We start from the raw sequence: 22741 nt of genomic DNA on the forward strand, positions 1-22741 counted from the left end.
GATGCCTAGTATGACTATCTAAGATATCCATGAAATTGGGCCACAAATTCATGTCATATAAGGTGGCCTTAAATCCAATACACACCGAAGTATTCATGGTGGGCTTATATGGGTTTTGGTTTGGGCTTTGATGAGGAGAACATATAATTTTTGAGAGGCCCAAACTTTATTTCCACCAATATATATATATATATATATGGGAAAAGGTTCTATGCCATCCAGCTCATGGGAACTCCCCATGAGGTTGAGTTGTGTGGGCCCATCGTAGTGCGTGTTAAATATCTACCCCATCAGTTAGATGCACCATTTCATGGTGGGCCTAGGGCTTAAAATCAAATCAATCAATGACTTGTGTGGGCCACACCACATACCAAAGTTGAGAGGGGTCATCCTCCGTTAAAACATTCATAATCATATGTTGGGCCACTAAGGCGTGGATCACAAATCCAGCCCATCCATTATGTGTGTCCCACTTGGTTAAGGGGTCAGGCTAAGTTTCAGATGCATCCAAATTTTAGGTGGACCCCAGCAAGTGCTTTTATATGCTCGAGCTCCAAGTTGTACGAACGATTCGAGGAGATTAAAGTTACATGGGTCCCAAAGAGATGTATTTATTATATCTACACAGTTCATCTGTTTTTAGAGATCATTTGAGAGCATTATCCAAAAAAATGAATCATATCTAAAGATTATCTGGACCATACCACAAATAGCAGTGGAGATAATGATTTCACTGTTAAACAATTCACAGGGCCCACCAAAATGTTTATTTTCCATCCAATCTGTTCATAAAGTCATAAAGACCTTAATTAAGAGGAAAAAATAAATTTCATATTGGTTCAAAACTCCTGTGACCTAAAAAGGGTTTTAATGGTAGACGGTCAACCCCTGGCTGCTTTTTGTAGTGTGGACCATTTGATAGTTAGATTTGACTTATTTTTCTTCTCAAACCTTAAGAGAGCTTGCCAAATGGATGGACGGTTTGCATATAACACATACCTCATGATGAGATTCACATAACTTACTGACGTCTGTCATTCACATGGTTTAGATGGTGTGGGCCACCTGAGTTCCGTGTACGACTGATTTTTGGGATGTCCTATAATCTAAAGGGGACCCATCAAATGCATGGTATAAATGGTTGAATGCATGGTATAAATGGCCGACATGCATCGAGGTGGAACCAGTGGTGGGACCCACCATCCCTCCAGCGTCCAGCAGCAGGACGCTGCTTGCTGGAGCGTCATCTAGACGCTGATAGCAACATCGTCTGCTTTTTTTAATCATTTTTCAAAGGTGGGGCCCACATCAGGACGATCTAGCCCGTCTACTAGGTTCTCCGGCTCAGGATGGGTCCAATGAGCCCAATATTCAATATGTTTTGACGTGCAAAAACATTATAGTGGGCCCTAACAGATTTTAACAGTAAATATCACTATTTTTTATGATGTGGCATGCCATAAATTTGGATTGGCTTTGTTTTTTGGCTCAATGCCTAAAATAAGCTAGGAAATTAAATGGACGGTGTGGATCAACTGCATGCATCAGGGGTGGGGCTTGTTGTGGTCCCACAGCCCATCCCCTCTTGAAGCAGGTGGGATGCTGCCTATTGCAGCGTCCTTTGGACGCTGGCAGCAGTGTCTCTCTCTCTCTCTCTCCCTATATATATTATTTTATTTATTTATTCATTTATTTATTTATTATCATTTCATTTTTTTTAATGGTGTGTTGTGCACATGTGTGCATGGGTGTGTGTGTGGCTAGCCCAATGGGCCTTACATAGAGGGTTTGGATGAGTGCAAACATGCTGGTGGGGCCCACTATCAATGGGTCCTACATGAAGACTATAATAAATTATTATTTATTTATTTATTTTATCTTCTCATATGCATCCACACCATTAATCACATCATTATCATCAACCTCATCTCCACCATACATAAACACAATGAAAATAAAATAAGAATGAGTGGGGTGGGTGTACTCACCTTGATGAACTAGATGGATGGAAGGGATGAGATTAATGGCCCACCAAGATCACTTCTCCTTCTCTCTCTCTCTCTCTCTGATGGTAGGAAATGGTGAAAATGTAAGGGATGGAGGAGTATATGTACAGAAATGGATAAAAATGTGGTTAGGTTAGGTTAATATGATTATAGTTACCTTAGGCTAGGATTATGAGAATTTTTGCATGATTAAGAATTAATGGTGGATTAAAGGGGCATGGGATGGCATGGTGTGATGATGTCATGCATAGGATATGGTATGGAGAAGAGTTGACTTTAGGGTGTACATGAGAGAGGGAGGAGTATGGATGTGTGACATTACACACATGGGTGGAGATTCTCTCACCCATGTGTGGTATGGTGCATGTGTGGGAGCATGTGTTATGCACATGTGTGGAATGAGATATATGGCGTCATGCCCACATGATACACTAACAATTCTTCGCGGCGTATCTCATTAACGAAGCATTGTATAGATGCACGGGTGGTACCTCCGCCATCGCGGCGTGGGGCTGTCGATATGAAGTAGGTTTCGAAGACTTAGGGTTCTGGTCAGTTGGGTGTGCACTATGCATGGCTAGTCCAGGTCTGGCCAAGGGCATCAATCATCATACACATTGGCATAGAAAATGGTAAGGAATGGATGGGGTGGTCATCATGGTATCGATTTTGGTTATTTATGGTCGCATTATGATCGATGTACTATAAGGGGTTCTTTCGAGCATTTGAATTGTACATGCAGGCATTATCGACTTTTATTTCAGAAGGTGAGTCTCATCTACTAACCAATCTGTCATACTTATAGGCTGGATCGAGCATTACATAGTGTATGGCTAAAATCTTATGGGATCGGTCACGTATTTGGCCACTCGCTTAATGTGTAAATAAGATCATGCGATATTCAAAGGCCTGGGTTCATCCTTTGATGATGGGTTGCACCTTTGCCTTCCATACGAATGGACTTTTTAATACATATAAAATGAAATGAGGAAGGGATTTTTACAATCGGTCGTGACAAACAAATGCGTAATGCCTTTCCGAGTGAAGTACTGAATCCATCGTGAAAGTGTAAGCTTAAATCACAACTAAAGAATACCAACTACCTAGTTAATGAAAGTGCCTTAGTTTGTTAATATACCTGAGTGTTGACCCAGTCTATCCAGTGAGTCCCAAGCTGAAGATTACAAGACCAAAAACTCAACCAAGACTAAAGAAGTTTGAGCACTCCACATAGGTAAATAAAGACTCACTTTCCTAATCAAATCCTTAAGGTATATAACCCCATCCATAAGAACTTAACTTACCCATAACTATTTTTGAAAATCCTTTGATAAACATAGTTTAGAACATTTTTGAGTATTGAACAAAATATGAACTATATAGGTAAATTCAACGTCCTGACGATTGCATTGATATGCAATTGAGGACAATGTCGATGGCATCGAACATGGTTTGATGCATTAAAACCAAGCCCAAATAATCTAGCAACAAACTGAACATATGGTGGGTATTGTTAATTACATTAAATGAAGTTTGATGACGATGGCATCAAACCCACTTTGATTGAATTGACCTTGGGCTTATTTCCTCCACCATTTCTGAAATACTCTAAGTGTTCCTCGATGTAATCAAATCTCCAGTTATTGATGGCATTGAAGCTCATTCGTTTGCATTGATATGAGGACCAGTTTGTCCAACAAGATTTTAAGGAAAATCTTTTATCTTCGATTACATCGACGACTGTTCGATGCAACCGAAATTCAAATTCTGATAGCATCGAAGGTTTGATCTATGACATCAAAATAGGTGACAAACTATCTCAAGTTTTTATTAGAAAATCATACTTCTCTCGATGGCATCGAAACAGGATCGATGACATGTTCAATGGAATCGAAACAGTGATCGATGACATCGAAAAAGGGCTCAAATAGTCCAACAACCAAAGTATATTCTTTAAAGGAATCCCAATGGCATCAAACCATCCCTCGATGACATTGAAGTGCACGTCGATGACGTCGAAGATTACTCTTAAGCCTCCTGCTCGGTCAGCGATCGCGAGAGGCTCGATCGTTAGGCTTCTTGTTGGATGATTGAGGCTCTTCATTCCTTAGTATCTTCTCCTTGGACGACTGCTTAGCAACTTGGACATTCTTACAGGAGTTGGAGAACTCATCGACATTGGTGTATTACTGTGCTCGGCTGATGAGCTCAGCTAAAGTAGTTAGCGGATTCTTCCCGATTGAGAAGATGAACTTCCCCTCCCTAAGTCCACTGAATTTGGCAGAAAGAGTCATCTTGTCATCATAGTCCTCCCCTGCCTAGAAAGAAAGAAAGAAGAAAGAAAAACAAGGAAGAAGGGAAGAGAGATGAGACGGGTTGCATCATTGCCAACTCAACTCAACTCAACCAGAGTTGAGGTAGAGTCTAAATGGGTCCCGATTACTGGAGTTTTAGCAAGAGGAAAAGAGGGAGAAGGAGCAAATGAAAGAAGAAGAAGAAAAAAAAAGAGGAAGAAAAGAGAGAGGAGTGTAGGAGTGGGTGTGTCATTCCAACTCTATCGAGTTACTACCAAGCCAATTAGTCGCTGTGTGACTTAGGTCAGTTTTTCCCAAACTTCACCTAGGTTTAGACTCTGTAGGGAAAAGAGAGAAGAGAAAGTTAGAGGAAGAAGGGAGAGAGGAGAGAGAATATGGGCGGTTGTTGCTATCGCACTAACCCAACTCGGCTGAGTCGTGCACAACTCAGTTGCTGGGTTGGTCCTTGTTTTGCTGGACATTCCAACAATATGGGTTACAGAAAGAAGAAGGAAAATGAAAGAAGAGAAGAAGGAGAGAGAGAAAGAAGAAAAGGAGGAGAGAGAGAAAAAAAAAGAAGGAACGAGAGAGATAGAGGGGTGCGGCTGTTGCTGCCGCATAAAGATGGGTTGAGGGGAGATGTGTCGGGTTTTTCTGAGTCCAGCAACCTTGCTGGATGTTGTGTCTTGCAAGGAAGAAGGGGAGAAGAAAGGACAATGAAGAAGAAAGAGAAGGAATGAAGAAGGAATGGAGTTTGGGTGCAGTTAATATTGAGTTCGAGTCGACTTGCTGATTGACTCAGCTACTTGAGTCGACTTGGTTAGGTTGCACTGAGCTTCCATTATTATTAGAGTGTCGGTGGTGGTAGGCTTGTCCAATAACATATTTGTTGGATTAGGCCAATTTGAGTCCCCAAGCCACTGTGTCAATCAAATTGATCTAATTGGGTGAGTTCAACTCAGTTATTTTAATTAGAAATTTATTGATAATATTTAATCATATATAGTTGGGAAATTTTATGATATAGGGTCGAACCTAATTTAAGCTGCTTCACACCCTCGAACCCTATGGTGATGTAAACTCTTATCCTAAGGTGAGGACTCACCCTCTGAGCTTCCCACTTAAATTCATTAATCTAATCATTAATGATGCCTTAATCCCTCCCATTTAGTATCTCTTAAGTTACTTGATTGAGTTACTTAACTTATTATGTGAATGTGTAAATATGTTAGTATGTTGCGCACCTGATTCCTGTGTTAGCTAATAAACATATCTCTTTAATTATAGTAAGTATAAATGATTGATGATAACATGCTATCTTTAGTTGTGCATTGTTAATTAACTATATGTTTGCTGTTTTAATTGAGTGATGTAATGAATGAAACCTGTCATAAACTCACCATCTTGCGGTCCATATTTGACTTACCCGACTTGGATCACACATCTGCCTTACATGGCTTGGATCACATTTTTCCTTACATGTCTTGGACCGCATATTTGCCCTACGTGGCTTGGATCATTTATTTACCTTTCGTGGCTTTGATGGAACATTGACGCCATTTGTGGCTTATTGGTTATATTTGCATGTCTTGTTGATTTTTGGGTCATTATGCGAAGTTCGTTATGATTTCCGGGTAGAACTGATGTTCGCTTGTCAATTTTCAAGCAACCTTGTGGAGTTCATATGATTTTCGAATGATGCTGGAGTTCCTATGTTGATTCTCTCTTCATCTTGTGGTGTTCAGTCGTATCATGATTTTTGGGTAGAGATGAAGTTCGCTTAATAATTTTCTAGCAATCTCACGATGTTGACATACAATATGATTTTCGGGTGAAGTAGAGGGTTACATGTTGGTTTCCTAGCCATCTTGTGGTGTTCAGTCGTACCATGATTTCCAGGTGCAGCTGAAGTTCGCTTATCGATTTTCTAGCCATCTTACAATGTTCACGCACGATATGATTCTTGGGTGTTCTAGAGTTTGTATCTTGATTCTCCCTTTATCTTGCGAAGTTTAGTCATGCTATGATTTCTGGTTGGAGCTGAAGTTCGCTTATCGATTTTCTAGCCATCTTACGAAGTTCAGTCATGCCATGATTTCTGGTTGGAGCTGAAGTTCGCTTATCGATTTTCTAGCCATCTTGCGAAGTGCACGTACGACATGATTTTCAGGTGAAGTAGAGGTTTAAAGGTTGATTTTCTATTCACCTTACAGATTTCACTTGTACCCTGATTTTTGGGTGGAATTGAAGTTCACTTATTAATTTTCTAGTCATCTTGCGGAGTTCTCATACAATGTGATTTTCAAGTGTAATAGAAAGTCGTATGATTGATTATTTGATTATTTGAACATGTTCTCTTACATTGTGATTGCTATTATATTTCGCTTATGATGAGATTCTGTTGATTGGTTTAATTTTTTAGTGTATGACCATGATTATAATATATCTATTCTCATGACTTGCAATCTATATTGGATTATGAATGGTGAGTGCGCAATCTTAAAAGGTACTCCCACTGTGATAGCCATTGATGCTATCAAACCATACCAATTGATGCAAGTATAGAGAGAGTCGATGCTGTTCATTAGGTTGCTAGAGCAGATCGGGTAGCTGAGGAGCTAAACGGGGTCCCAGTGGCCCATATTGAGCTCCATCATTAGATGATCGATTTTTATCTTTAATTAATGAACTTTGTTATTTGGGATTGTATAAGTCTTATATGGGCGCTACATTTGGATTTTTATTATGGTTGAAATGTTTTTATATAATGCATGGTTTACTCGAGTTACGTTGGCTGCTAACTCTGATTAATGACAAAGTAGTTTAAATTTACACTGAATTTTAAAGGCTAACCCTTGGATTTTCGAAAAATGAGTCATATACTCGGGTTTCGAAAACCGGGGTGTTACAGTATTGCTCCAACTATGTTTACATCTACCTAGCCTTCGAGTACTGAAATTCTCCAGAAGGGCCTAGGAGGAGCTATATTGGGGAGGTCTTATGGTCTCTTCCGACTTCCTTCATATCGTAGCATGATGCCTTCAGGTACTGGAATTCTCCAGAAGGGCCTAGGAAGAGCTATTTTTGACTGGGTATGTCTTACGTTCTCTTCTGACTTCCTTCTTATCACAGTTGATGGTTTTAAGTCCGAGTTAACGCTTCTGACACCACTGGAAATTTCAAATGTGTGACCCGCTTTCATATTCCTTCTCAAATCACATGGGGTTTGACCATCCTTTAGCTCAGTGGTTCTATTTATTGGTGATAAGTGGGTGCCATTTGTTGCTGTCGATGACAGTCGTTACTTCTAACTGGCTGAGAGGCCATGTAATGACCTCTCCATCTTGGCCTAGGAGGATACCCCATCCGAGAACAGTTCTTCAAGCACACTGGTCATATAGCTGAGAGCCTCGACTGCCCCTTCTAATAACGATTGACCGATTATCATTCGAAGAAGAGGGCTAGCGCTGCCCCCATATTGGTCAAAGTGATACTTCTCCTCGATTTCTTGGCCCGAGATCGACCTTCAACCGTGGCTGATTCCTCAAATTAGCATGACCATGTTGACCTTGATGTTGGATGGGAATGGGTCTTTATCGACCAACATGGCTTCCTCATATTTCTTAGGGAACTTTAATAATCCACAATCGATCTGATCCTAGATAACGTTTATGAACACAACGGATTTATTACTTGAATAAGACAGAGTTCCGTGCCATTTGCAGTATTCGATCTTTTACAGATCGTCATCCGAGGAAATCTTATGATTTATAGGTATTTTGATAAATTTCATGGCCAACAAAATATCAAATATTTCATCAGCTCTAGTGATGTCAGAGGTGTAAACCTTTTGAGCCTTTTATGTAGTCAAAGCAGTCGATTCTAATTTGACTAATGCAGAACATACTAGTGGCTTTTTAGCCATCACCTCGGCACTTGCAATCTTGTAATTTAGGTCATTGTAATACATCCCTAATGATGAGTTCTTTTAACTGGTTCCTTCTTCAAAGAGTTCCTTATAGCGAGAGACCTTTTTGGTTATGTCATATAAATCTATGAATTTCATGCCTCCAAACATCTTATGAAGTTTGTATTCAAGCCCATCTTGTACAAGTTGCACAAATTTAGCTTAAATCATTACAACCTTACAATAGCTTTTTTCCCACTTAAACCTTGTGATATAGCTCTCACAAGTCTAGGCAACTATCGAAAATGGCTGGGATCAGGTATGGTGATTTTTCTATTATTGGAGAAGAACTAGGTGTGGAACTTCTCTTCCACTTCTTGTCAAGTGTGTATTGAATCTGGCAATAGGTTTGAATACAATATGAAGGTCATTGCTATTAGTGAATGACCAAATAACTACAATTTATGATAATCATTGTTAGCCAATTCTCCGAATGCATTTTAAATCGACCAACATGTTCGATGGAAGATTGATTAGGTTTGCCTTAAAATAAGGCAAAGTCCAGTTGGTAGTTCCTTGGCAATGGGTGTTTGTTCACAACCCCAAGTGTAGGGTCGCGATGTAGTAATAACTCTATAAGACCTAGGTCGAATCTATAGGGACTAAACTTGTATGTATTCCGAAAATAACTAGAACTAGAAGAATATCTAAATTGAAATCTGAATAATTGAGAGTAATGGTGAATAATGTTGATTAAAACTTATGAATTTAAAGGTGGGAACTAGGGTGCCAAGGATCCACTTGTAGCTATCAAGATGCTACCTTACTTGATTCAAGGAACACAATTGGAATTGGATTCCTATCCTATCCAATTAGAAGATAAAGCAATTTAAATCAAATTTAAACTTTTCATTGACTTAATTCTCAATGGAGGAGAATTGTGGTGATTGGTAGGGATTCCATCACCCTACCATACCCAAGAGACGATGATGAATAATAGGATTTACCAATCTCACAATCTCAAAATAAGAAAAGAAGATATCCAAAGCCATCACAACATCTATTATAATTTGAGTCACAATAAATAATAGAAAACTAAAAATATTCCTTTAATATCAAACTAAAAATCAATTAGGTCCAATAAGAACAAGAATCAAAGCAACATAATCATCCAAATACGCTATAAGTTTTCTAAGAGGTTTAGCCAACCATAGACATGATTGAATCCAAATCTGTTAAATAAAACATGAAAAATAAACTAGGGAAGAAGAAAAACTCTTTGGCGGCTGCTCTACCCTTGTGTTATGCTCCTTGAGACCTTTTTAAACCCTAGAAGATGCTTTGAAGCATCCTAGGGAGTCTTATTTATAGTTGTGGAACTCCAACTTTCACACCGACTTGGAAAAATCTAGAAACTGCCTCAAATTTACGCACTCTGTGCTATTTCAGAATATGCTTTTTATGGAAAATTTCAGGAATATGTTTATTTTCAAGATAATTTTAGGGTTCTTTTTCTTCACTTCAAATCTTTGATTCTCTTCATTCCTCACTTTATTTTCTTGGATCTTTGGCATGTAAATTCTTCATTAATGACTTCCAAATCTCCAAATCTTCATTTAGTAATCTTTTGAGCATAAATCTTCTTTTTGGCATCAATTTCACCTTAAACTCTCGAAATCACGTCACACATGAAAACATGCATAATTAAATCAATTAGGCAATATCATGTTTATAAAATAAAGGTATAAATATGGGAAAATATGTTATATTTCACACTTAGCACACCTCCCAACCAACATTTTGATAGTCTCGAGCAAAACATGAGTGAAGTGATCTTCAATCTTCAATGTTCAAATCACTTTCACAAAATAATCTTTTGTGCAATTAAGTATGAATGAGTACAATCTAAATAACCGAGAGTGCAATTTTGAAAACCTAGAGTGAATCACACGAGCAATCAATCAAAAAGTTTCTTTATCAATCATTTAAGAGTATAAGTTCATATATCAAAATTTTCCAATGTGCTTGGTGAATTCTATTTACTTTCTATCACATACTACTATTTCATAATGTTAGCCATGCTCATCACCTCAAGTTTTATTGAATAATCAAGTACTGATTCCAAACTTATCACCATTTCTTTTTTTCAGTTTTTGATTTTATATCGATGATCCCTTTTATTTATTCATTCTTTTCAAACTTTTCATTCCTTTCTAGTCTTTTCATCATACATGACCTTTTTGTCGATCTCTCTATTTTTTAACTGGTTCTTTTCATCTTTTTAAGGTGGATAAATTTCTCTAGACTTCATTCTCAATATCTATCAATGATACATATACTAACAATAAGAAATTTCAGTACAGTTTACAGAAAGCAATTTGAACGTGGCTTTTGACTTAGATTAACATGATATTCAAACCTCCTCTTAATCAATTAAATGCAAGAATTTAGATGATAGTCTACTTAGTTGATCAAACTCCAACAATTTAAAGTTCAATCTCTATCTTATCATCATACTCAAAGCATTCTTAATTCCACAAATTATCATTTCTCGAACATGTTTTTGAAATTGTGGTTTGCACCGCACTAGTAGAAGTATGGAAGTGTTCTTATAGTCATAGAGGGGGGTGAATAGGACTTTTCAAGTGATCGTACTAAATAAGAACTTCTATTGCCTAACTTAAATGATTTACAGATAAACTTAGAAAGGCAATGTAACTCTAATGGCTTCCAAGCCAATTAGAGGGTCCAATCACATAAGCAGCTTAAGATATTTCAATAAAGCAACTAGCCTATATCATAGTGAGCTTGTGTGTGGGAAGTGCTTCCTATCAATCAAATATCATTCATTCAATCATGTATAAGAATTTAAACATTCAAGCATATGCAAGCATGATTAAACAGATGTGAAAATGATAATCCCAAACACAAGCATGTATAGTGGTTCGACTACGGGCCTACTCCACTCTCAGCATCCACACTCAACCCCAAAGTGCATCAAATTTCACTATTGATGGTTTTAAATCAGGTTCACCAACAACCTTTACAATCTTACACTAAGGACACTAATTTATGCTCTCCGCAAGAAAAAATGTTCTACACCTAGAACCCACGTTTAGGCCCACCGGCCAAGGTCCCACATTAGGCAACTACTGTTTAGGTCCACCAGCCAAGGTCCCACACAAAGCACTTGCAGATTAGGCCCACCGGCCAAGGTCCCACATAAGGCACCTACAGTTTAGGCCCACCGGCTAAGGTCCCACACAAGGCACGTAACGTTTAGGCCCACCGGCTAGGGTCCCACATAAGGAACCTAATCGAGTTTGTTGATAGTAAACTCTTAGGCTCAATCCTACACGAGGAAAGAGACTAAACTTTGAACTCTTAACTATGACACTTACTTGTCGGATGAGTTCACTTTTGTAGCTCGTCTTGGGATGCTTGATCTTCACGCTTCCATGCTTGAATCAGCTTCCCATTGCCCCCCGATCACGTCGCTTTGATTTACCTATTGGCTCAGCTTCACGATAAAAAACCTTGGATATGATATACCTATAAAGGTGACCAAGGTTATGAGAGTTGGTTGAATCTCTAATAGAGGTTATGCAAGGGTTTCCTAAGAGATTCAATTGATGGATATACTAGAGTATGATTAAGATCAAGGATATACATATAGGTTTGGTCTCAATAATCTAGTGTAGTCTTGAGATCATGTTCTTCATAAATTCAAGCTTTGAATGCTCTTTAGATGATGAATCACAATGAAGAAAGCATGAATCTCATATGGATAGAGTCTAGGTAGGTTAAGATAAGCTTGGGTTACACTAGGGACTCTTAATAGCCTTAATCCATGCTTTTTACAAGTTCTTATAAGCCATATTTATAGATAAAAGCTTCCAATGGATAGAAAATGGCTAGTTTACGGTGCTACCGAAGTGACCTTTGGTACCACCGAACTTGCTTCGGTAGTACTAAATTATCTATCGGTAGTACCAACTTAAATACCCAAGTTGCTGATCGAAAATAGTCTTTTTCAGTGGCACCGCAATTTGTTCATCAATGGCGTCGGTATCACCGAAATATTAAGTCGGTGACACCGAATTATTATTGTAAGATTGCTGGACTGTTTTGAGCCTATTCGGTGGCACCTTCGTCCTACTGATGTTGGACAGATTTTCTTATTTTTCTTGTTTTGTCCAATACATCTTTCATTAACTTGGGACTTGGTTAAGCCAAAACTATAGGATATAAATATGGACTAGGGATTTGCTTAGAATAGATGATGTAAATAGGTATTCCTATTTTGGGTTGGGATCATCTATATGCAAGGTTTAAAATTGTACAAGCAGTTCTTTGTCTTCAATGTAGCTTTTCCTACTTTAACTTCAGTTGCGTCGTCGATCTTCAATTGTCAGGAACTCATCTGATATCAAGACACAACTAGTCACGTAATTGACAAACATGAGCGCAAGTAAGTGCATTAACAATCTCCCCCTTTGTCAATTACGCGACAAAAACACCCTAACCTACAACCATGTCATGGTCCACACCAATGACATTCCGAAACAATAAAGGTTACATATCAAAAATAAAATTTACAACTCGAGACTTGACATGTAATACAAAATCATGGTGCTCCCCCTTAGTGTTTATCAAGAATAACCTGCAATAAGGGAAGCAAACAATTTCTTTAAGAAATAACATTATTTTGGTGGGTAGGTTTTGTAAGTGCTATGTTGTAAATCTAGCACCCTGTATTGTCAAATTTTGTTGTGGAAAAATACTTCGGAGTGATTGACTTGTTTTGATAGATGGATAGTTCACCTTCAAGTTCAAATAGATGGAAAGTTCACCTTTATTCTAAGATGAGCTTCGTGTTATCTACATCAACATTAAGTGTGCTTCAATTACTCCAAGCGTGCATGTTCAACTACGAGAACAAGTTCAAGTTCACCAAGTCCAAGTACTTAAGTCCAAGTGCACTAGCTCAAGCTTAAGCTCAAGTTCAAGATTAAGCTCAAGTTCAAGCTCAAGTACACTTGCTCAAGCTTAAGTCTCAAGACACATGTTCAAGGCACAAGTTCGAGACACAAGTTCAAGTATACGAGGTCAGGCTTCATGTGCTTTAAATTTACCAATCTACAGAAGCGACTGATATTTTAATTTCAATACTCACATTTAAGGTATACATGACCCTAGAAAGACCTTAGGATTAGGTCATTAACATCACATATTTAATTTGGGTCATAGTACTTACTTTAAGCTTTACTTCAACTAGTCTTAGTCAATGTTCGACTAGTCTAGCCACTAGCTCGACCAGTCCAGGATTTTAATCAGAAAATCGGATAAGGTTGTTTCGTCTTCGACTAGTCGAGTACCCTGCTCGAATGGTCGTGGAGACTGGCTCGACCAGTCGAGGAAAGCTCGACTCGAACTTCAGCAATGTGAATTTTTCCTACTCGACCAGTCAAGTTCTGTGCTCGAATCAGTCGATCTGGCCACTCGACCAGTCGATGGTCTGTTTTATCTGATTGCGCCAGAAAATTTGAAAATTGGTTCTGCTAGGACCATTCGAGCCGAAACCTATACCAGTCAAGGGAATCAAATTACAACCCATAAATGAGGATATTTCTCAGATCTTGTAATTGATTCCAATCCAATTCAAGTCACTCTCTGAGAGATTAGTCCCCACTATTGTGAAGCTATTGTGAGGTATTTATAATTATTTTAAATAGCTTTTTGGTTTCTTAATTTCTTGATCTCTTGTGATTCCATTCTATTTGATATAAAGGGATTTTGTTTTAATCCTTTGAGAGATCCAAGAAATTGAATCCAAGTAGCCTAAGGTTGGATTTAATTTAAAATACATCTAGACATAGAACCCCTTCATTTGTGAGATTGAACATTGAACATCTTCATCTACAAAGAAGCAGTTCTACTGGCTACATTGGAGATTATTATTCAGATAAGTATTGATTTCAATTTTCTGTATTTTGTTTTGAGAGATTCAGCCAGGAAAATCTCTTTTTATGGTTTTGACTGAGATCAACTAGGAAAATCTCTTTTTGTGGTTTTCACTGAGATCAGCAAGGAAAATCTTAGTGTGTGGGAGTTTTTTGTTTGTGTAAGCCCATTGAAAAACACATCTGTAAAGTTTTTGAGGTTAACCTTGGAAAACCTTCTTCTTAGTGAAGGCCAATACCACGTGGGTTGTGGAGTATGTGTGATTGTTTACGAATAGTTGGTGTACACACTGAACCACTATAATTCTTGGAGTTGTGGTGGATGATTGTATCTGGTTATGTGTGTGAATGCTTGTATCTATTTTATGTAATTATGGTGATTGTTGTAATAGCTAGATTAATTTCTTTTGCCTTTGTATTGGTTTGAGTTTTTGATACTTACCGAAGCTCTAGAAATCAGGTTGTCCTACCATAAGCCATTGGTTTTTGGTGTAAGGTTATCCTTAAAACAACGTTTGTGTCAACCTCTCAATACTTGTGCATTTAAAGTTGCTTTAGATTTCTACAATTTGAGTTTACTTTCCACATTTTATTTTTAATTGGCATAGTCCTATTCACACCCCCCTCTAGGACTTGGAGCTCGCCCTTTTCAAGTGGTATCAAAGCCTAATAACTTATTCCATTGGATTAATTTTCTAAGCTAAGTGATCTCGAGCTCCTAATATGTCAAATTTTGACAGCCTCTCTGTCACTAGGCCACCACCATTTAATAGCTCCGATTATGCCTATTGGAAAGCCAGGATGAGGGTCTTTTTTAGGTCCATCGATGAAAGTGTGGCAAGCCACAGTAACTAGATGGAACCCCCCTACGTCTGAAGTTCGAGGCACCGATGGAACTAAGTCCGTTAAAGAAACACCATATTATATATGGACTATTCTTTAGAAAAATAGTGTAAATGCCAAAGCTTTAAATGAAATCACATGTGCACTATCACCAGATGAGTTCAAAAGAATTATATCTTGTGATACTGCAAAATAAGCCTGAGATAACTTAGAAATAACACACGAAGGAACGACTATTGTAAAAAAGTCTAAGGTTCAGATCCTCACCACTAGGTTTGAGGAAATACATATGGAAGAAAGTGAATCATTCATGGACTTCTATACAAAACTAAATGACACAGTCAACTCAATGTAGGGTCTTGGAGATAGCATCCCAGAAAGCAAAGTTTGTGCAAGGATACTGCGATCACTTCCTCTGCGATCACTTCCTGAGAGATTCAATTCCAAGGTGACAGCCATTCAAGAACTGAGAGACACAAATAATATGAGGGTGGAAGAACTTGTTGGTTCACTTTAAACTTACGAGTTGAATTTTAAAGCTCCAAAAGGTAAGTCTATAGCCCTTAAATGATCCAAATGTATTTCTTAAGATAGTAATTCTGATTGTGAAAACTCAGAAGATGATATGGCCTTATTAGCTAAAAAATTTTATAAGATTTTTAAAAGTAAAAAGAGAGTTGATTTTCAAAACCCTCTCAGAAGAAAAAGGGTGAAACTAAAAATTGGAAATCACTAAAAGACAACTAACACTTCAACTGCCATGAATATGGGCATTTGGCAAATAAGTACCCTAAAAGGGACAAGCCAAAGAGAAAAGACATGTTAGCCACATGGAATGAATCATCCTACTCTGAAGCCTCTTCTGAGTCGGATGATTCAGAACCAAAATCTGTAAGTGAAGTCAAGACCTTAATGACTTTAGCTAGAGTCACTTCCATAGATAGTTGTGACTCATCTGAATATGAATATCTGAGGAATGACCCTGAAAACGAAGATGATCTTTAGGATGCCTACAATGCCCTATACAGGGAGAGTTGTAAGATTGCTATCAAACTTAAACTTCAAAAAGAAAAGTTTCTAAAATTAAAAGAGGATTTTGAAAACTTCGTTTTGGAAAAGTCGCATATTTCTGATTATTTTGAAAAAACTATATGTGATTTAGAATTCAAAACATCTCAACTTGAAAATCTAAAATCAAAAAATGAGAAACTAAAATTGGAAGTCTCTTCCCTCTTGAGTTTAAAGGATACTTGGAGGTATGCCCAAGGAGACCCTAAACTTGAAAAAGTTACTAACCGAATCAAGAAAATGTGGAGATAGATCGGGTCTGGGCTATGATAAAAACATGCCTCTGAAAAATAAGAATATATCTCCTAAGTTTGTTAAAGGAGAGTCCTCCAACTCAAAGGGGAAAAGCTTGAATCAAAATAGCTTTAAAAATCCTAAAACTTTTCAAGCTACCAAACCTAATGTCAACCATATCAATCTTAGAAATCAAAATTATAACCCCTTAGCTGAGAAGATTGTGGACTTACTGAAGGAGCTTCTGAAATCTAACTCAAATGTGAGAGTTGGTAACAATTACAAACAAACGAAAACCAATAGTACTCCAAAACCCAAAATGATAATGAAATGGGTCCCTAAGGTTACGTGTTTGGTTGCCCACACTGCCTTCAAGGCTTTGAGCCAATCAAAGTGGTACCTAGACAGTGGTTGTTCTAGACACATGACAAGTGATAGAGATTTGTTCACCAACTACAAAGAAATGACTGACAATTCAGTCACATTTGGTGACAGAAGCCAATATAAATTTGTTGGCCAAGGTACGGTTCAACTTTTTAATCTTCCTCCTTTTGAAAATGTTTTATTCATAGAAAGTCTTAAGCACAATCTTTTGAGCATTTCTCAAATCTGTGATAATAAGTATAGAGTCAAAATTACTAATCAAGGATGTGAGATCTCAAATGAAAAAGGTTGTGTGATATTAAATGGTCAAAGAACATATGAGAATTACTATATTGTAAGTGATTCTAACTTGTCTAAATTATCTTGTTACATGGTCTAAACCAATGAGACCGAACTATGGCACAAATGCCTTGGACATGCAAACTACCAGAATTTATATAGATTGAGCAAGACTGATTTAATAAGAGGTCTACCCAAATTGAAGAAAATGGACAAAATTTATGGTGAATATCAAATCGGGAAATAAACAAGGAGTAGTCATAAGAAAGTGAACTCCTTTGCCACATCTAAATCCCTTGAACTCCTTCACATGGATCTTGTTAGACCAACTAAAACAGAAAGTTGAGGTAGAAAGAAATACTTTCTGGTAATTGTGAATGACTTTACCAGATATACATGACTAGCTTTCATAAGAGAAAAGTTTGAAACTCTCGATGAAGTAAAAAATGATACTTAAAGCATATCGAAAATGAAAAGGAATTGAATATCTCTAAAATCCTAAGTGACCATAAATCGGAGTTTGAAAATAGCAATTTTGAGAAGTTTTGTAATAATCATGGAATATCGTATGAGTTTTCTGCACCAAAGACACCTCAACAAAATAGGGTTGTTGAAAGGAAAATTTGTGCGCTTCAAGAAATGGCTAATGTAATATTGAATAGCATGAATTACCTAAAAATTTATGGGCTGAAGCTGTAAACACTAATGCTATATAATAAACCGTGTTTATATCAGAAAACCAAAAGATAAAACAGCTTATGAACTGTGGTTTAACAAGAAGCCCACAGTGAAATACTTTCGAGTTTTTGGTAGTAATCATAATATTTTGCGTGACCGCGAAAATTTAGGGAAGTTCGACACAAGAAGTGATGAAGGGATCTTCCTAGGGTATTGTACCACCACGATTCCCGGAACCTGAGTACACTACTCGTTTTCCAAAAACCCGAGTGTTAACCTTTAAAATATCCCAAATTTCACGTACATTTTTTCTTTATCAGAGTTAACCATTTAAGCGGAATAAAAACAATTCAAGTATAAGAGGGAGTCCAAATATACATAACCAAGGTTTCAAGTGGTTACCCAAAAGCTTATACAAACTAATGTCTTAACTTATTACAAAACATGATAATACAAATTAAAATAAACTGAAATCAGGAAAGAGAGTCACAAGGTCCTCTGGCTCCTCCTAATCCACATGAACACAGTATGTACATCATCTATGTCCTGCACACTGAATACGGTTCGATAACGTCAATGGCTATCACAATAAGGTATACCCCTCAAGATTTATCATACCATCAAGGAAATTAAGCATATTTAACAAAGACAGTACATAACAAATATTACACACTGATTATCATGGGAATCAGATAAGGTTCATCAGATACGTGTTCATTAAATAAATCACCCAAAATAATCTTGTTTAAATGTATGGATACATGCACATGCTCACAGACCTGGGGATGCACATCCAGCTGGAAAAAAGTCACCCAAGGAGAACTAGCCACCCAGAAAAGACTATGCAATGAGGTCGCCCTAGGAGAACTAGCTACCCGGAAAAGACCATAGAATATAGATCGCCCAAGGAGAATTAGTCACCTGGAAAGTACACAAAGGTACACCCAAGGAGAACTAACCACCTGAAAAAGACCAAATAATATAGATAGCCTAAGGAGAATTAGTCCCCAAGAAAAGTACACAAAGGCACACCCAAGGAGAACTAACCACCCAGAAAAGACTGTAATATATGCCATGAAAATGCATGATTAGCCCAGCTATTATTATTCCAATTTTAAACAATCAATTTAGAAAAGCTCAAAGGTAACTATGGGGAGTTGGTGACCCAGCATAGGCCGACAGCTCAGGCATAGTGTCTCATTCCACCATCCCTGCCTCATTAGACTAACAAATAGGATGTTTAAAGGCAACCTACACAACTAGTGGCCAATTATAGTTCCACAAGTGGAACTTATCATCGCAAGGTTATATGAAGACGATTCCTTAAAGCCACATAGGGCAAATATTAAATCAGGCCGCATAAAGGGCAAACAACGCATCCTAAGGATGTAATAAAAAGGGATTATCCCAAAGGTCACTTATACAACGTACGTTCCATAAGATGATAAGTCCACATCAAATGTTCCATTTAATTTATTTAGAAAAAGTGGCCACTAATTCTAGGACCTCCCATCATTCCATCACGTGGCCATGAACGAAAAATTAAATCATGTATAATATTGATGTAGTACATGCATATCCAATGCATTCATTTCAAATCAAAATCAAGGTATGTAAATCTTACTGCATATTCAAATATTGAATTTAAACCTAATTTATCAATCGTCATAAGAAATCAAAATCTATAGAAGCAATTAACTACATTAGTAATTAATAAAGTAAATAAACAAAGGTGAATGAGCAAGCTAATTATGAAGATGAAGAAAAGCTTGAAGGGTGATCCTCACCTTTAAATTAGATGATCGTAATATGAACGTTCTAATGCACGAATCCAACTCGAATGGGTTGGAGCTAAGTTCCATAGATCTTCTACCATTAAGATCATAACTTTGAGCTTTGATCTCCTATGTGAAATTAAACCATAGAATTTAGGAAAATTAAGATTTACCAAGCAAGAGTTTTTAATTCACCCTAAGTTAACTCAATTTGATCGACACAACTTGTTATAGACTCAATTCGGCCATAATTTGGATTTTAACTACATAGGTATAATCATGGTCCTTGGAAATTTCACCTGATATCCGATTTCCATATTTAATACTATTAGTCTAGTCTAAACTATAATTCAGTTCAAATGGAAAGTGACTCACCTAGACATTTGGGTAGACCACCAGCTTAGGAATCAACTGTACATTAGCTCGTTTTGAGATAGCTCGGTCCCAACCCAAGCTGACTCTAGGAGAACACATCTGAATATGGAAGGATTAATTCAATCACAACACGAGATTTAAAGAATGAAACTTAGAAATTTACTTACCCAAAACCGAGTTCTCTATCACTTGATAAAGTCAAGATCTCTCTATTAAGGCATCCAGGTGTTGTTGAACCTAAAACACCCTCGAGATGAGCTTGACTTGAGTGAACTCGGCAGCCTTGACTGAGTTAACTAAGTGACCACTTTCTCAGCTTCCCTTTCCTCATTTTCTTCCTCTTTCGTCTTCTTCCCTTCTTTCTTCTCTATTCTTCTTTCTCCTTTCTTTGTTTCTTTCACGTCCAGACATCCAGACTCAATGGACTCAACCCTTGACTCGTCGAATTGAGTCCGCAACTCGACCAACAACTTAGTTTGGTTTAAATGGGTGCGGTACTCGATGCACCCAGATGATTCTCCCTTCCTTCTCCTTCGCTCTCTCATTCTCTTCTCCTTTCTCTTCTCTTCTATCTTTCCTTTCTTCTTTCTTCTCTCTTCCTCTATTTTTTTCTGCTTCCTGAGTTAGCCAGCCGGTGGTCTACCTCAGACCAGACTCATTCCATCTTTTTCTTTTTCACTCTGATTTCCTTCCTTCCTTCTTACTTCCTTCTACTTTCTCCTCCTCCTTTTCTCAGTTGGAATGATAGGGTAACAGCCTGGACTCGGCCCGGTCTCGTAGCAATGAATTGAGTCGATCTGACCCGATGCGGCATCGAATGACGTCTTCTCTGTTTCTCTCCCACGGTCTTCTTCCTCCTACTACCTTTCCTCTCTTCTCCTTCGTTGCTCTTTCACCTTCCATTTTTACTTCTCCTCTTCTTCTGCCTTTCTACTATTAGGAGGACCACAGAGGTGTTGGGTTCAACTTGATTCGAACCAAGTCGACTGGCTCAGTGCAGCAGGGAGAACGGTGCCTTTCCTTTTCTCTCTCTCTCTCTTTATCTTTCCATCTTTGGAAAGAATGTGTAAGACCCGTATTCTATACCGTACCGTGCCGTAGGTTTCCACGGTACTCTCGGTCGAATTTCGGCAACCCTCGACCTGTTATCAGCATTTGCGCGCGGTCCTGAGTCGTGTCCCTTATATCTGAGTCGACTCGAACCGAGACTTGTATCCTTGCGACCGCGCCGTCGCCGCGATTCCGATGCCGTGTTTCGCGCGCCGAGGCGATACTTTGGCCAGGAGATGTGGGCCCACGTTCAGTTCGAGAAAACGCCGCACATTTGCAAACCCAAGAAAGATTTCAAATCATGTCCCATCAATCCCATCAATCACACCTCATGTCAGGTACACATCACCCCATCCCCAAGCAACTCCTAAAGTCAACACTCTCTTACACAAAGTACACCTATCACTCACCTTTTCACCCATCACACCTATCTCTCCCTCTCTCTTACATCACTCACCATCTCTCTCTCTCTCATTTCTCCCAAGCTCCATGGGAGCAACTCACGTCCATGGCTCCATGGGAGAGAGTAGTGTGGCCCACCTTTCTACAACCCAACCCCACCATCCTAAGCTCATCTCAACCATTGAAATTGTCTCTTTGGGACTCTATCATGCATTGGCGGATGAAGGAAGGAGAGATCTCGAGGTGGGTGCTTCTCCCTCTCTCCCTTTCTCTCTTTCTCTCTCCCTCCCCTGTTTGTGGCCCACCTACTGTATGAGTTTATTCACGCTGTCCACAATTAGGACAACTTTGCCGTCTATCAAGCAGGGTCCACCTTGCTGACCATCCAGCAGCAGCAGATCATCCATTGGTGATAGTACGTCTGAACTTTCCATGCCCACTGAAATTTTAAGATCTGCCCTCCAATCTGAGGACTGTGGGACCCACCTTGATGTGTGCTGTGTATCCATATCATCCATCAGCAGGTCCATGGTTTTTGTGGGCTGCACCATAGCAGCAACAACAGTACCGTCTATGCTGCTGACGGTGGGCCAGCATCTCTGCTGTTTGCAGGGAAAGAAATCACAGATAGTAGCCTGATCCCTTTGTGGGGGTGGCCCACTCACGTGGACCCCACCTTGATATATGCTGCAGCCACACTGTCCATTTGGAGAGATCATTTGAGCGTGAACCCAAGGTTGGGGTAGATCCACCAAGCAGTAACACCCAACCAGGTCTACCTAGGTGTATGTGTTTCATATCTGCTCTCTCCATCTGACTGGGTGGGTGTTTGGGTCCAGCCCACCTCCTGGGTGGCCCGCGCCCTTGTGGGACCCACTTTGATGATTGTATTGGATCCACACTGCCGTTGGGACTGGCTCACAGATCAGGCAGACCCACTGCCTGCTGGACTGGCGTCCATCAGTAGAGGGGCTTACTGTGATGTTTATCCACGCCGTCCTTGCGTTCCATGCCCAACTGGACGGGCCCCACGCCCATGGCGGGTCGTCTACAGGTGGGAACCACCATAATGAGGTGCTTAACGCAGATGATGTATGGGTTTTATCCCACCGCCCAGATAGGTGAGACCCCACATGAAGTTTTGTGTTTTATACACACCGTGGTGGACATCTTCAAATAATAATAATATAAATATATAATATCATATGGTAGGCCCCACATGTGGGAGCCACCCTGATATATGTATTTAAATCCTAACCGTCCATCTGTGGATGGTGGACGGAGACAGATTGGCTGGTGTTCCTTCCACGTAGCAGTTTAGCTACAGCAGGTCCTGTGAGGCCCTGATGTATATGTTAAATAACCACACCATCCGTGCTGCCTCTAGCACGTGTGGACCCACCCCTTATATATATATGTGTGTGTGTGTGTTATCCACGCCGTCCATATGCTAGACGGGTTTGGCCCACGTTGTTGTATTGTG

Source organism: Magnolia sinica, chromosome 2 (assembly GCF_029962835.1).
Source record: "Magnolia sinica isolate HGM2019 chromosome 2, MsV1, whole genome shotgun sequence".
Lineage (NCBI taxonomy): Eukaryota > Viridiplantae > Streptophyta > Magnoliopsida > Magnoliales > Magnoliaceae > Magnolia > Magnolia sinica.